This window comes from Bos grunniens, chromosome 5 (assembly GCF_055505025.1).
Source record: "Bos grunniens cultivar Pamir isolate PY7600 chromosome 5, Bosgru_T2T1.0, whole genome shotgun sequence".
Taxonomy (NCBI): domain Eukaryota; kingdom Metazoa; phylum Chordata; class Mammalia; order Artiodactyla; family Bovidae; genus Bos; species Bos grunniens.
Window position 1 is genome coordinate 86,020,330 of NC_141169.1, and position 16,059 is coordinate 86,036,388.

The window sequence follows — 16,059 nt, forward strand, 5'->3', positions numbered from 1 at the left end:
CGATTTACAATGTTGTGTCAGTTTCAAGCGTATAGCAAAGTGGTTCAGTTACGCATACATTGGGTTGGCCAGAAAGTTTGTTTGGTGGCTTCCCCGGTGACTCAGTGATAAAAATCCACCTGCAGGAGACACAGGTCCAATCCCTGGCCCGGAAAGATTCCACACGTCACAGAGCGACTAAGCCCGTGCACCACAGCTATGGAGCCTGTGCTCTAGAGCCCAGGAACCACAACTACTGAGCCCACCACTGAAGCCCACACAGCCTAGAGCCTGTGCTCCACAACAGAAGAAGCCTCCCCAATGAGAAGCCCAAGCACTGCAACCAGAGAGTAGCTCCTGCTCTCAGCAACCAGAGAAAAGTCCGCATGCAGAAACAAAGACCCGCACAACCAAAAACAAACAAACAAATAAATAATTCATCCAGATTTCTCTGTAACATCTTACAGAAAAGTCCAAATGCACTTTTTGGGCAACTTAAGATATATCATATGTTCTTTATCAGATTCTTTTCCATTATAGGTTATTACAATACATTGAATATAGTTCCCTGTGCTGTACTGTAGGTCTTTGTTATTTAAACAATTGCTTTAAACAGATTTCCACATGTTTAACTTTGGGACTCAAATTTCTAGAAATAATAGCTAACAAATAGGAAGTATTTCCCATGATCCAGGCAAAGTACTAAGTTCTTTGTATGTATCAACTCATTGCATCTTTTTTTTTTAAATTTTATTTTATTTTTAAACTTTACAATATTGTATTAGTTTTTTCAAATATCGAAATGAATCCACCACAGGTATACATGTGTTCCCCATCCTGAACCCTCCTCCCTCCTCCCTCCTCCCTCCCCATACCATCCCTCTGGGTCGTCCCAGTGCACCAGCCCCAAGCATCCAGTATTGTGCATCGAACCTGGACTGGCGATTTGTTTCATACATGATATTGTACATGTTTCAATGCCATGCTCCCAAATCTTCCCACCCTCTCCCTCTCCCACAGAGTCCATAAGACTGATCTATACATCAGTGTCTCTTTTGCTGTCTCGTACACAGGGTTATTGTTACCATCTTTCTAAATTCCATATATATGCGTTAGTATACTGTATTGGTGTTTTTCTTTCTGGCTTACTTTACTCTGTATAATAGGCTCCAGTTTCATCCACCTCATTAGAACTGATTCAAATGTATTCTTTTTAGTGGCTGAGTAATACTCCATTGTGTATATGTACCACAGCTTTCTTATCCATTCATCTGCTGATGGACATCTAGGTTGCTTCCATGTCCTGGCTATTATAAACAGTGCTGCAAACTCATCGTATCTTAAAACAACTCTATGAGGCAAGTACTGCAATTATCTCCTTTTTTAGGCACAAAGAGATTAAGGGACACACCCAAAGTCAGCTTAGATAAGTGCTAGAGTCCACATTTGAACCCATGCAGTCTTGCTTGAGAGGGTAGACAACATTGCTCTTCACTTATACATCAAATATGATGATAGTGACGATATGAAAGCTCCCATTTGAGTACCTACTCTGATTCTTATCTTTTGAGAACTTAATAAATACCTCTTTAAGTATCTTGCATATATAATGTCCAAACTTCACACAAGCCCTGTCAGATGTGTAGAAATATCCCCTTTTCACAGATAATAAAATTAAGGCTCAAAAAGGTCAAGTAACTTGCTAATGGTAACATCTCTAAGATCTGTGCCAAGGAGTGTCTGACTTCAGCAGAATTTTGTTTAATGGTAGCACCTTTAAAAAGCATGATCTCAACTTCTTATAAGACAGCAACTAAAGAACTTGGAAATAAATCCAAAATTGTGCCTAAACTGGTAACATTTAATCTATGCAAAGAGTTACAATAAATTGAATAGTTATAAATAGTTGAATAGTTACAAAGAGTTTAAAAGTTATTATTTCTAGAACCTTAACAAAAACGTCTATTTTCTAAGGAGGTGGATAAAACTGGAGCCTATTATACAGAGTGAAGTAAGTCAGAAAGAAAGATACCAATATAGTATATTAACACATACATATGGAATTTATAAAGATGGTAACAATGACCCTGTATGCGAGACAGCGAAAGAGACACAGATGTAAAGAACAGACTTTTGGACTCTGTAGGAGAAGGTGAGGGTGGGATGACTGGAGAGAATAGTATTGAAACATGTATATTACCACATGTGAAATGGATCACCAGTCCAGGTTCAATGCATGAGACAGGGTGCTCAGGGCCCGTGCACTGGGATGACACTGAGGGATGGGATGGGGAGGGAGGTGGGAGGGGGGTTCAGGATGGAGAACACATGTACACCCATGGCTGATTCATGTGAATGTATGGCAAAACCCACTACAATATTGTAAAGTAATTAGCCTCCAATTAAAATAAATAAAAATTTTAAAAAAGCTTCTATTTGTGATTCTTTTTAAAAAGTCCCCTAACAGAAAATGAACAAAGGGGCATTTAGAAAGACTAGGAAGAAGATGCTCCAAATCTCAGTCTGGTTCATTGTACCTCAAGATAATTGCCACCAGTTCCACCTAAAGAAGTTTCCATCAACAGAACCCTTCACCATTCAAGGTAACAATCATCTTTGAATCTTTATGCTGTCACTCTGCAATCCACTCCGTTTCTTCTATTCAAGGCTAATCTTTCAATGTCAAGCCTAAAACACATTCTCCTACTGAAATTCTGGAATCAGTGTATATGCACTTGACTCAAGCTTTCTTTCTGTTCTCTCCAAGGATGTATAATTGTACTGTATATTCTGTCATTTAATTAGATTTTGCCTTCTATTCTTGGGCTGTTTTAAATGTGTATACTCACTGCCTCCTCAAAAATGTTTTTAATTCTTGTATACAAAAGTCATGGTGTGATTCTCTTTTAGATTCTCAATACATTACTGTTGGCAGCACTGATACTCCACGAGGCTTGTGGACTTGTTCCCTAGCTATAGTGAGTGTTGGCTCAAAGACTTGTAGCTACCACTCTTTCTGGAAAATTTCCCCTGGCCAAATGGGAGCTTCTTATTGCTCAGCTAGGAGGTTGGAAGTGAAGCAACAGTAGTGACAGAAGACAGCCTGCCTGGCATTCCACATCTACAGCTGACTGTGGGGGGGACACGGCAGGAGCCATCTGACTTCCCCATGTCAATTAACGACCTTCTTAAAGACTCAACATTCAAAAAACTAAGACAGAATCTGGTCCCATCCCTCATGGCAAATAGAAGGGGGAAAAGTGAGAAGCAGTGATTTTCTTTGCTTGGCCTCCAAAATCACTATGGATGGTGACTGCAGCCATGGAATTAAAAGATGCTTGCTCCTTGGAAGGAAAGCCATGACAAACCTAAACAACGTATTAAAAAGAAGAAACATCACTTGGCCAATAAAGGTCCATATAGTCAAAGCTATGGTTTTTCCAGTAGTCATGTACGGATGTGAGCTTTGTACCATAAAGAAAGCTGAGTACTGAAGTATTGATGCTTCCAAAATGTGGTGCTGGAGAAGACTCTTGAGAATCCCTCGAACTGAAAGGAGATTAAACCAGTCAATCCTAAAGGAAATCAACCCTGAATATTCATTGGAAGGACTGATGCTGAAGCTCCAATACTTAGGCCACCTGATGTGAAGAGCTGACTCATTGAAAAAGATCCTGATACTGGCAAAGACTGAAGGCAAAAGGAGAAGGGGATGGCAGAGGATGAGATGATTAGGTAGCATCACCAACTCAATGGACATGGATTTGAGCAAACTCTGGGGGAAAGTGGAGGACAGAGGAGCCTGGTATGCTGAAGTCCATGGGGTTGCACAGAGTCAGACTCAACTAAGCGAATGAACAACAGTGAAGTATCTGTCAGTGTTCTCAATGTACTGTGACTATTTTACTCTTCAACAGCCAGTGAATCAGGGACAGGTTGAGCCTGAGGCTAATAGAAGCCCTAGAACTGGAACCTCAGACTCCCAGACCCATCAATCTCCATGGGAACATCTGTGAACCTCAGCGTGGGTTGCTGTTCAAGCCCCAGTGAAAGGCTTCACTCGTGGGCATCTGTGATGGGTCCAGATGAATGTTCCTAGCATATAAGACACCACATTTCTATTTGCTTTTCTGAGGCATTTTTCTCCTCCTACCATCTGTTTCCTAAACTTCCATGACTCACCTAAGCAAGCCCTGCTCCATGGTTTATTAAACCAAACCTTAGAAAAAGCACACTTAAGGCACTGGCTCTTCATGAGCTAACAGAGCTTCACAAGATTAACTTGTTTTGCTTTTTCTAATATAGAGCAGAACATTTGTGGGAGTTCAATAAGTAAGATGTGATGATCAAGATTTCAAAATTTGTGCCACTTTCTCCATATATGGCATGGAAATATCTCCTGTCCATCCTGTCCAAATTTTTTTTTTTAGTTTTAGATCCACTGCAATCTGCCATAACACTGAAAAATACAAGTCTGACTTGCTTTCAATAACTATCTTTGAAAGAGTACTAATGAAAATTAAAAACTGAAGGTTAATTGTACTTGTAGAATCAGGTGCTTGGAGTCTGTCTTTTACGAAGAATTTCCTTATTTATCTGTTTTGTTGATTGAATACTATGTAAAGATGGTACACCTGTAGAAATTCCATTGGTTTGTTTTATTTTTAAATTCTCTGAACCTTCATTGTACTCTATACCACTCATCCTTTTAGGCATTCAATCAATATCTAAAAATGTGCTACCTAAAAATGTGCTAAACCTAGTAGAAACAGGGGGTACGATCATGAGCAAAACAGAATATCTGCTCTCCTAAAACTTTTGGTCTGTGAGAGATGCACATGTAAGAAGGAAGCTACGAAGACTGCCAGATTAAATCTAGGATGCCCAGGCCTTCCCTGGTGGTCCAGCGTGCAAGAATTTGCCTTCCAGTGCAGGGGACTAGGGATTGATCCCTGGTCTGGGAACTAAAGTCCCACATGCCACAGGACAAGTGAGCTTGCATGCCACTACACCTAAGATCCGATGCAGCCAAAAAAAAAAAAAAAAAAAGACCCAGGATGCCAAATAAAATTTGAATTTCCAATAAACAATGGCTAATTTTTTTAGTATAAGTACATCGTGTGCATCAAAAAGTTGCACAGGAAAAACTTATACTGAAAGATTATCTGTTGTTTATCTAAAACTCAAATTTCTCTGGGCATCTGGCAGTTCTAACTAGTTAAATCTAGCAACCCTAAAGCCTAGAATAATAAATAATTACACACTAGGAAGGAAAAGTGCCAGGGCTGTGAGAGAATATAATAGGGGTTATTCTAGTTTGGGAGTTAAGGATAGGGAAAAATTAGAGCATCTATTATGTGGCATGTGCTATGCATAATGCTATATATATTGTTTGCTAAATCTAAGGTTGTGAACAGAAAATTAAGAAGTGGACTCAAAAATCCCTTGTCCACTCCCTCCGTTCAGTTCAGTTGCCCAGTCATGTCCAACTTTTTGGGACCCCATGGACTGCCCACGCCAGGCTTCCCTGTCTATCACCATCTCCCAGAGCCTACTCAAACTCATGTCCATCGCATTGGTGATGCCATCCAACCATCTCATCCTCTGTTGTCCCTTTCTCCTCCCACCTTCGATCTTTCCCAGCGTCAGGGTCTTTTCACATGAGACAGTTCTTTGCATCAGATGACCAAAGTATTGGAGCTTCAGCATCAGTCCTTCTAATGAATATTCAGGACTGATTTCCTTTAGGATTGATTGGTTTGATCTCCTTGCAGTCCAAGAGACTCTCAAGAGTCTTCTCCAATACCACAGTTCAAAAGCATCAGTTCTTCGTTGCTCAGCTTTCTTTATAGTCTAACTCTCACATCCAAACATGACTACTGGAAAAACCATAGCTTTGACTAGATGGACCTTTGTTGGCAAAGTAATATCTCTGCTTTTTAATATGCTGTGTAGGTTGGTCATAGCTTTTCTTCCAAGGAGCAAGCATCTTTTAATTTCATGGCTACAGTCACCATCTGCAGTGATTTTGGAGCCCAAAATAATAAATTCTGTCACTGTTTCCATTATTTCCCATCTATTTTTCATGAAGAGATGGGACTGGATGCCATTCCCTATATCTGTATATTTACATTTATTCTATTCCATATATCTATATTCCATTTCCTATATCTATATATTTACATCTATATCCAGATATATATTCCTACAGCATATTTCTGAGTTTACATTAGATAAATGTAATATAAAATAATATTAGAGATTATCCAAACAAGTTATTTCACTAATTTTATTTATTTCTCCTATTGTTTGACTTATGACCCATTGTCCTCCTTTCTAGAATGAGTGTCATTATTATTATTGCCTGAATTGCCTTGTTGCCCCTATTCAAGGTCTTGATTCAACACTTTTCAATCATCTCTCTGATCTAAAACTATAAAGCAATAATTAAAAGCCTCTGATGCATAGCAACATCTATAAACAAACATGGTTTCTTATCTAAAGTAAGGTTATTTTCATCAGTGATGTAACTACAGAGTCCCACACTAACCTATCTGTTTGGACTTCCTAAAGAAGTCTTCAATAGATTAGAATAAATTCACCATGTATGTGTAATATAGATAATATCTCCTCTTCCATAGGAACTTATAATATTAGAGCATAATTTGTGTTTTCAATATCCATATTCTTCAATAACTAAGAAACTGTTGGATTTCTTCTCAAAGAAAGACATTAAGATTTATACAGAGATACAAAAATAGCATCCTTGAAGAATTTTAGGAAGCCTTCTGAATCAAACTCTGACTCAAGAAAGATTATGTGGATAATGTAATTATCTTTTCTTCACCAACCATTTAAATTTTTTCTCCCTTTATTAATAGTTATTGCTTGAACATTGAACTTCGAAACTTAAGATCAAGTAGGCTTAAGAATCATTTGTTACTTAATTATGAAATCCTTCATGACTCACCCAAGTGAGTCCCACTTGGTGGCTTAATTAATGCAAAGCCCTTAATTAATGTATGTAAAAAATATAAGTATATATGTAGATAGATAAAAAAGGGGTTCCTTTTACCAAAAGATTCCTTCAGTAACAATCAGACGCCAGTAAACTCTTCATCAACACATAAGAAGAAACATCTGTTCACTGAGATGTTCCCGGGAAACTCATCTTTAGCAGCCCAGTGGGAGAGCAGAGCATGGATTTCTACTCAATCAGTAAATTTTATTTTTGCCAAATTACACTGTTTTAGTCTCTCTTTGACTAGTATTTAATGTGATAAAATAGCAACACGTTTTCCTGCCCTCTCCAGATACATGGTAGCAGCTGTTAATCAAAATGATTTGCAAACCACAAGTCCCAGATTTAGTAAATGCTCAGTGAGACTGTCATCTGCAAACCTTTTTCATTACTAATAATTGCAAGCTGGAACCTTCTCCTCCCACCACTCAGTTAACCTTGTTATATTAAGCTCCTTGGCTGGGTCATACCAAGCTTATTATAAACATCTCATATTGGAACAATTCCTGAAATAGCACAGTCACACATTATGCTTCTGAAAACTGTGTTCTTCTGTTTCAGTTCTTATTATATGAAGTCTGGTTTTCTTCTCAGAGACCAGGGGGAAAATCTATGGTAAATCTTAACTCCAAGAACTCAGGTGCTCCTACATTCTTACAGTCAACAAAACCACAAAATTACATTCTCCTAACACACATTCCAAATAGCCAAGACTGGAAACAACAATTCAGTGCTTTAACCTATCCAAAAGCCTTCAAAAAAACACTTCTGGGATCTCCAAAGCAACATTTTAAGGGAAACTAGCTTTATCACTTTTAGCCACTCAGCTTTTTCTCCCAATTTATTTCAGTGTTTTGGGTTTTTTTTCCTAGAAGTGTTTCAAACTTTCAAAGAGCTCCACTGAACCCTGTTATATCAATTTTGGAGGTTTGTCTCATTCACAACAGACACATTGAATTGAAGGTTAGAACTTAGCGACGGCTGAAGTTGCTTTTGCCCCATTCAGAGGAAGATTTTCTTGACCTTCAATGACTAAGAGCCACCATCAGCCGAAGTTTAATTATTTGGGGAAAACTCACCACCTTACTTTCCCTTCACCAGCATCCAAGAACCACCTTCTGAAAACTCGGAATGGAGAGAGAGGCCCTCAGGACCAGATGATGTGGGTGGAGCTGTCTTCAGAGTGGTACCGAGCGAGGTGAGAGACAAAGGCTGGAGATCAGGGAAGCCCCTCATGAGCTACACCTGCCTCCGGGGTTCAGCCAGGCCCACAGGAGTAGGGGTGTGAGGAAAGGTACATTGGAGGATGCGGTCAACTACTGGGAGAGGATGGGTGCCATGTTGGTGTGCTCACTAACACGTCATCCCGTCATCCCGTGTTACTACAAAAATAAAGATCATCCGAATATACTCTCTAATCGGGGAAAGTCAGCTTTTTTGTTACCATTGTTTCTGTTTCTGGGGTTAGGTCTGAAAACAGGAAAAACAATCACAATGTATAGCCTTAATTCCATCAATGAAGTAGGAAGGAAGTCTTATTGAAAATGAATTGTCCTGTTGCTCAAAGACTTTCTTGAAGAATTTTCAAGCCAGCAACTAACACTTAAAATGGGATACCACTAAATATCAAACTGCAGCCCCATTGACAAGTCCAATTTCCCTTCTCTTTGCCACTTCTATTCAGCTCTATGCTGTCTTGGCTTAATGAATCTCTCCACTTAGAAAAGAATGTACAAAACAAGTTATTGAGTACATACCATGGTTATTATTAAATATTTAAAATTTTAAAATTGTAACAGAAATATCAAGTAGACATTGCAAAATATTTAAAATTTGTGAAGCCCATGAAAGTCTAAAAGAGACAATATTATTTCAAAGCTTTTAATAATAAAATGTATGCTAAAAACAAGCTTATTGTTTAATTATTAATATCTTCATACTAGGAAAAGTCACTTTTTAAGTTAAATTTCATATGCTTCTATTTGGCCAAATGCTGTATAGTTTCTCAGACATCAGTGCTATTAATCATCGTGTCTTTTACGAGATCTGACCTGGTTTGGGAGACTCAGCATATAAATTGAGCAGAGTGCAAAAATTAAGCAAAGAATTAGATGAGTGGAACATTAAGCTTCATGGGAGGTCAGGATAGGGTGTGTTCCGTGTGGGTTGAGAAGCCATTATAAAGTAGCTGGGACATATGCCGGGCTTTAAATAATAAAGTATTATGCAAAGATAGGGGCGTGGACACACCTGTGAGGTGGGGAGAGACTGAGTGAAGCCTAGTGGTGAGACTGAGCCTGTTATTTTACCAGCGCTGTGTACACAGTCTGATGGAACCATGAGAAAGGTGGGAGGGGTTGGAGTAGTGAAAAAATGTAGATTTAGGTAGGGAGCATACAGGCAGATTCAGAAATAAATAAAACTTCATATAGTGTCATTTCCCATCCAAGGAAATGATACTCAGCTGTGACAAGCATCTTAAAAACAGAACAAAACAAACTCACCACAAAACAAACCAACAGAAAAGCAAACCAAAACCTGGGTTCCAAACGTAAAACTGGAAGCGTCAAACCTGGAACACGTTTTTCTCAAACTGGCAGTTTTGCTTACTACTCACCGGGCTTCTCCAGCCAGGCCTCACAGGCCCTAATCACATGCTTCTCAGACCTTAGCATCAGTGATTTCCTGCTCATCCCCTCTTCTCCCCCTTCCCCCCTCCCCTGCATAGGGTGCTCTGAAAATCTATTTTTGGTATATCAAGATTTATATATATACTCCTATTCCTGTGGGTCATCATTATCTCTGTCCCCAGGTGAGAGGGAGAAAGGTAGTAGCTAAGAATTAGGGCTCTGGATTCAAATAACCTGGGCCAATGAGCTTTTCTGCTCATTAGGGTTTTGCTTTTTGTTGTTTTTTTAAAATCTTTATTGAATTTGTTATAATATTGCTTCTGGTTTTTTTTTTTTTTGTCTGCTTTTTGTGCTTTTGACCACAAGGCATATGGGATCTTATTTCCCCCACCAGGGGTTAAGCCTGTATCCCCTACAATAGAAGGCAAAATCTTAACCACTGGACCACCAGGGATGTCCCTGCTCACTCATTTTGTGACAAAGTAACTTTCTGTGTTTCAGTTTCTTCTTCCCTGAAACTGCATCCTATTCTGAATGACCTCCTGGGTTAATTTCAAGGGTTAAATGAAATAACATGCATATGATACATTTTCTGAAACTCAGTGTATTTGTTCAGGTATTAAATGTCCTCTTAAAACACAAAATAGCACTAGAAAGAAATAACTAATAAACCCATGTCTCTCATCAGACTTGCTCTGTTTAATTTCCCATGAAATAAACTCTCTTATAACATCCCTGCTTGTGATCTTCTTATCAATCCCCAGATACCGAAACTAGCAACACCCAGAGAGATTTTCCTCCTAGTCATAAAGAAAGACAGCAGCAGAGCCAGAAATAATATTCAAATTCTGAATCCACTAGACTATATCGCCTGTCTGGCAAACTCAACTCTTTTTTCCTTCTCCAAATGAATGTATCATACGTGATATTTCCCAGAGCAGTGAAACGAGCAGCCTGAACTTATTCAGGGAAAACCTGAATAAAATTCCGGTGGCTCATCAATGAATCAGATGAATGTGTTATATCATCACGTATTATTTCACTTATTTATTCCATCACTTATTATTGTTTGCCTTAGGCTGATTCTAACAATACAATAGCCTCTTGGTATCCATGAGGGATTGGTTCCAAGACCCCCTTGGATACCCAAATCTGTGGATGCTTAAGTCTCTTATATAAAATGACATAGGAACTTCCCTGGTGATCAGTGGTTAAGAATCCTCCTGCCAATGTAGGGGACATGGGTTTGATCCTTGGTTGGGGAAGATCCCACATGCCTTGGAACAACTAAGCCCGTGCGCCACGGCTACTGAGCCCACTGAGTCTGTACTCTAGAGCCCGTGAACTGCAACTGCTGGAGCCCTTGTGCCCTAGAGCCTATGCTCTACAAGAGAAGCCACTGCAGTGAGAAGCCCACACACCACCACAGAGTAGACCCTGCTAGCCACAACTAGAGAAAGCCTGTGCACAACAGTGAAGACCCAAGGCAGCCAAAAATAAACAAGTCATTTTTTTTAATGGCACAGTATTTGCATATAACCAAACATCTCTGGGTTTCCCAGGTGGCACTAGTGGTAGAGAACTCACTTGCTAATGCAGGAGATATAAGAGACATGGGTTCGATCCCTGGGTTGGGAAGATCCCCTGGAGGGCATGGCGACCCACTCCAATATTCTTGCCTGAAGAATCCCATGGACAGAGGAGCCTGGCGGGCTACAATGCACAGTGTCACAGAGTCGGACGGGACTGAAGTGACAGCACAGTGTAAATATTTTCTCCAGCCCTGAAAATATGTTTTGTTAACACATGAAGGAGTACAAAGGGATAAAATACAGGCTTTACCCCAGAAAGTCAAGACGGAGCTTTGACTCTTGAATAAACTACTGTTAGGACTGAAACATATTGTTTCCTCTCTAAATCATTTCCCTTTAAGGTGGGTCTGACCAGAGGGCCTCTGATATTGCCAGACCTGAAAGGAACTGTCTCGCTATAATTAGGGAACCTCTAAGAAATGCCATCCCCACTCTTCAAAATAACATTTCAAGAAAATTAAATATTTTGTAAATAGGCAAATATATATATATTTAAATAACATCTCCTCTTTAATGCAATCTTTTTTAAAAAAAATTTTAATGATACTTTTTTTTTTGCCTCCCTGCACAGCATGTGGAATCTTAGTTCCCTGACCAGGGATCAAACCCATGCCCTCTGTAGTGGAAGCTCAGAGTCTTAACTGCCTTAACCACTGGACTGCCAGGGAAGTCCCTTTAAAGCGGTCTTTAATGTTGTTAGACATTACCCAGTAGCAGGATCTCTGGAGTTAATCTCTGGTTGATCTACGGGACTCATTTATTCTGGTCAAAAGTAGATTGGAGGGAAAAGGGGGCACTATTGGAAGAAAGGAAGGAAGGAAAAAAGAAAACCAGATAGTGGAATCTTCCTTCATGAGAAGCATGGTCAAATGTAACATACGTTTTTAAAATGTTATTATTAATTACTTTATTTAATTTTGGTTGCGCTGAGCCTTTGTTGCTGCACATGGACTTTCTCTAGTTGCAGCAAGCAGGGGCTTCTCTTCACTATGCCCTGTGCAGGCTTCTGACGGTGCTGGCTTCTCTTCTTGCAGAGAACAGGCTCTGGGCCCGAGGGCTTCAGTAGTGTCCGCTCACGGGCTTAGCTGTAGCATGACACGTGGGATCTTCCCGGATGAGGGATTGAACCTGTGTCCCCTGTATTGGCAGGGAGATTCTTAAACACTAGACCACCAGGGAAGTCCCCATAACATATGTTTTACTTTTTAAAACCTGCTGTATGTAAAATGCACTATTTTTTAAATGCACTGTTTCTTATAGTAGCGCCCTTAGGTTCTAGGTGCCATTGTCTTTTAATTGGTTTCTGTTAATTAAGCTTTATTAAGCAAAGGCAGTGTCTTCAGGAAGCCAATTTTCATAAAGATACTGTCCCAGAAAGAAAGGGATTGGAAATATTAGTGATTTTATGGGTTCCATTCTAAAAGAAAGGGGACACAGAAGTGAATACTTTGGAAGAAAAATTGGTAATATGTTTTTGGAGGCAGGTTAAAATGAAGGCCCTGGAGATATTACAAGATATGTATTAGCTGAACGACAATCACCCATTGCCCTCCCAAGTTAATCCTCCTGAATTAAAGCAAGACCTACCTGTTCTTGTTCTGTGTTCCAGCAGACTGGCCTCTGTGGATGGCATCAGTCTGACTTCGCTGCCCTCTGACTTCCCATTGAACTTAGTACCAGGCACCTGCATAAAATAGGCATGAACAGAAAGAGCCTGGAATATTTTTCTCCTGGATCCCACCCTGCCAGCCCTGTCTGACGGTGGTCCGTGCTTTTCTACGGCACCTGTCAGGCAGCCCCCCTTTTTTCTTTTGGCTGCACTGGGTCTTCACTGCAGCACTGGGACGTTCTTGAGTTGCAGGTGCAGGCTTCTCTAGTTGCAGCTCGAAGGCTTCTTTTGTTACTGTGCACAGGCTCTAGACTGAGTGGGCTTCGTGGCCCCTCAGCATGTGGGAGTTTGGCTCCCAGCTAGGGATGACCAGGGATCAAACAGGTGTACCCTACACTGGAATTCAGATTCTTTACCGCTGGACCACCAGGAAGTTCCAGGCAACCCTCTCTTAAAGTGACAGTACTCACCTGGTTCTGAGCGTCCCTACCTTAGCCCTTGCTAGGATAGGTTCCCTAGATCCAGGATGCCAGCACCATGGGGTGCTCCCCACTCCTCATTATTTCCCTTAATCCTACCCACATCTTCAGGATTGAAATTCTTTTCTGTCTCCCCTTTAAAAAATGTGCCATCTGTTTCTTAAGGGATCCTGACTGATACACACTTAGAGATTCTTTTCATCGTCATTGTAATTTCCATAGCCCAATATGGTTGCTATGCAGCTTTACACGAAGGGCATAATACCTTAAATTATTTTGTTTTTATTTTTAAACTCTGGTGACCTTTCCTTCTGGTTTAGTACATGTGACTAATTCAAAGAAAGGGATTTGATTTGGAAAAAAAAAAAAAAAAACACCTAAAGCCAAAACACTCCACAAACTTTTCTTTTGGAAATTCTGACAGCTGTTGCCACGTTGGTTTCCATAGCGGTTGTATCAGCTTATCGTGTCACCAACAATCCGTGAGCCTGCTTGGTTCCCCACACCTTCATCAACACAATGTGTTGATCTTCGCCAATCTGATAAGTGAAAGATGGCATCTCCTCATTTTAATTTGCATTTCTCTCCTTATGCATATGGTTTCATGTGTTTAAAGCTATTAATATCTGTGCTTCCGTTTCTATATTCTATTTGTTTGTATTCTTTGGTCGTTTTTCAACAGGGACTTGATTTTACCAACTTACAAAAGCTCTTTACATAGGAAGAAATTTAGTTCTTTGTATTTTATGCATTAGAAATTCATTTGTATAATGGGCCATTTCTATTTTTCTTTTATGACATATTTGCCATGCAGATATTTTTAAAAAATTAAACTCAGGTTTCAATCTTCTCTTTATGGCTTCAGAGTTTTTGTTAGAAAGTTCTTCCTAGCAGATGAATGGATAAGAAAGCTGTGGTACATATACACAATGGAGTATTACTCAGCCATTAAAAAGAATACATTTGAATCAGTTCTAATGAGGTGGATGAAACTGGAGCCTATTATACAGAGTGAAGTAAGCCAGAAGGAAAAACATAAATACAGTATACTAACGCATATATATGGAATTTAGAAAGATGGTAACAATAACCCGGTGTACGAGACAGCAAAAGAGACACTGATGTATAGAACAGTCTTATGGACTCTGTGGGAGAGGGGGAGGGTGGGAAGAATGGGAGAATTCTTGCCATTTGGGAGAATTCAATGCCATTTGGGAGAATGGCATTGAAACATGTAAAATATCATGTAAGAAACAAGTTGCCAGTCCAGGTTCGATGCACGATACTGGATGCTTGGGGCTAGTGCACTGGGACGACCCAGAGGGATGGTATGGGGAGGGAGGAGGGAGGAGGGTTCAGGATGGGGAACACATGTATACCTGTGGCGGATTCATTTTGATATTTGGCAAAACTAATACAATTATGTAAAGTTTAAAAATAAAATAAAATTAGAAAAAAAAAAAGAAAGTTCTTCCTGACTCTAAACTCATAAATCATTTTCTCATGTTCTTTTCTATTATTTTTAGAATTCAATACATTTAGACTTTATTTTGGTGTATATGGAAATAAGACTCTGCCTTCATTATTTTTCAGATGTCTACTGGGTTTTTCCATAAAGTTATCCTACAGATACACTTGCTGCTGCTGCTAAGTCACTTCAATCGTGTTCGACTCTGTTCGACCCCATAGACAGCAGCCCACCAGGCTCCCCTGTCCCTGGGATTCTCCAGGCAAGAACACTGGAGTGAGTTGCCATTTCCTCCTCCAATGCATGAAAGTGAAAAGTGAAAGTGATGTTGCTCAGTCATGTCCAACTCTTAGCAACCCCATGGACTGCAGCCTACCAGGCTCCTGTGTCCCTGGGATTTTTCAGGCAAGAGTACTGGAGTTGGGGTGCCATTGCCTCCTCCGTTATATATGTATACATTATGCATTAATACATACACTTAACATATGCATATATATTAAACATTTGTTTTGGTTTGGTTTAGTAGCTAAGTTGTATCCGACACTTGTGGACCCCATGGACTGTAGCCTGCCAGGCTCCTCTGTCCATGGGATTCTCCAGGCAAGAACACTGGAGTGGGTTGCCATTTCCTTCTCCAGGGGATCTTTCCAACCCAGGAATCAAACCCAGGTCTTCTGCATTGCAGGCAGATTATTTACCGACTGAGCTATGAAGGAAGCCCATATTAAACATTATACATATATAAAACATTTATCTTTGTAAATGATATGTATATTGGCCACGCCACAAGGTACGTGGGACCTCACCAGAGACTGAACCCACGCCTCCTGCATTGGAAGCACAGAGTCTTAACCACTAGACCACCAGGAAATTCCCAAAATATACTTACTATAGTTTTGTTTGGAATGACAAAGTGGTGAAAAAACTTTTGCATCCTTCAGTAAGGACCGGTTATATAAATTACAGTTTATTCACACTTTGTGATAAAATACAACTAGTAAAAGAGGTTCTCCAAGGATGTATATGGAATCCCAAAATTATGTGGTCAAATTATTAATATAAATCAACCCTAATGTGAAGAACATTACTTATATTATTTCTCATTTTAAAAATATGTAAAGTAGAAACCAAAGCAAAACACAGGTACACATAGATACAGAAAAAACTAGAGATAACAATAACCTTTGGGAGAGAAACTGGGTACTCAGAAACAGGGGTAGAGATTTAATCATTTCTTTATATTTTTTTGTATTGTATGTACAAGATCATCAGTTTAAATAA

The 16,059-nt window shown here is 39.7% G+C and overlaps 1 protein-coding gene across 11 annotated transcripts in view; it reads right to left on the reverse strand.

The window, feature by feature from the left end:
• Positions 1-9,755, reverse strand: part of IRAG2 (inositol 1,4,5-triphosphate receptor associated 2) — a 109,385-nt gene extending 99,630 nt beyond the window's left edge. For 6 of the 11 annotated variants that reach the window (XM_086401698.1, XM_086401697.1, XM_086401696.1 and 3 more), the window contains exon 1: positions 8,080-8,215. The gene's annotated coding sequence lies outside the window, so the exon portion shown is untranslated. The other 5 variants (XM_086401689.1, XM_086401692.1, XM_086401690.1 and 2 more) reach the window with 5 other exon arrangements.
• Between the last annotated feature and the right edge of the window lie 6,304 nt (positions 9,756-16,059).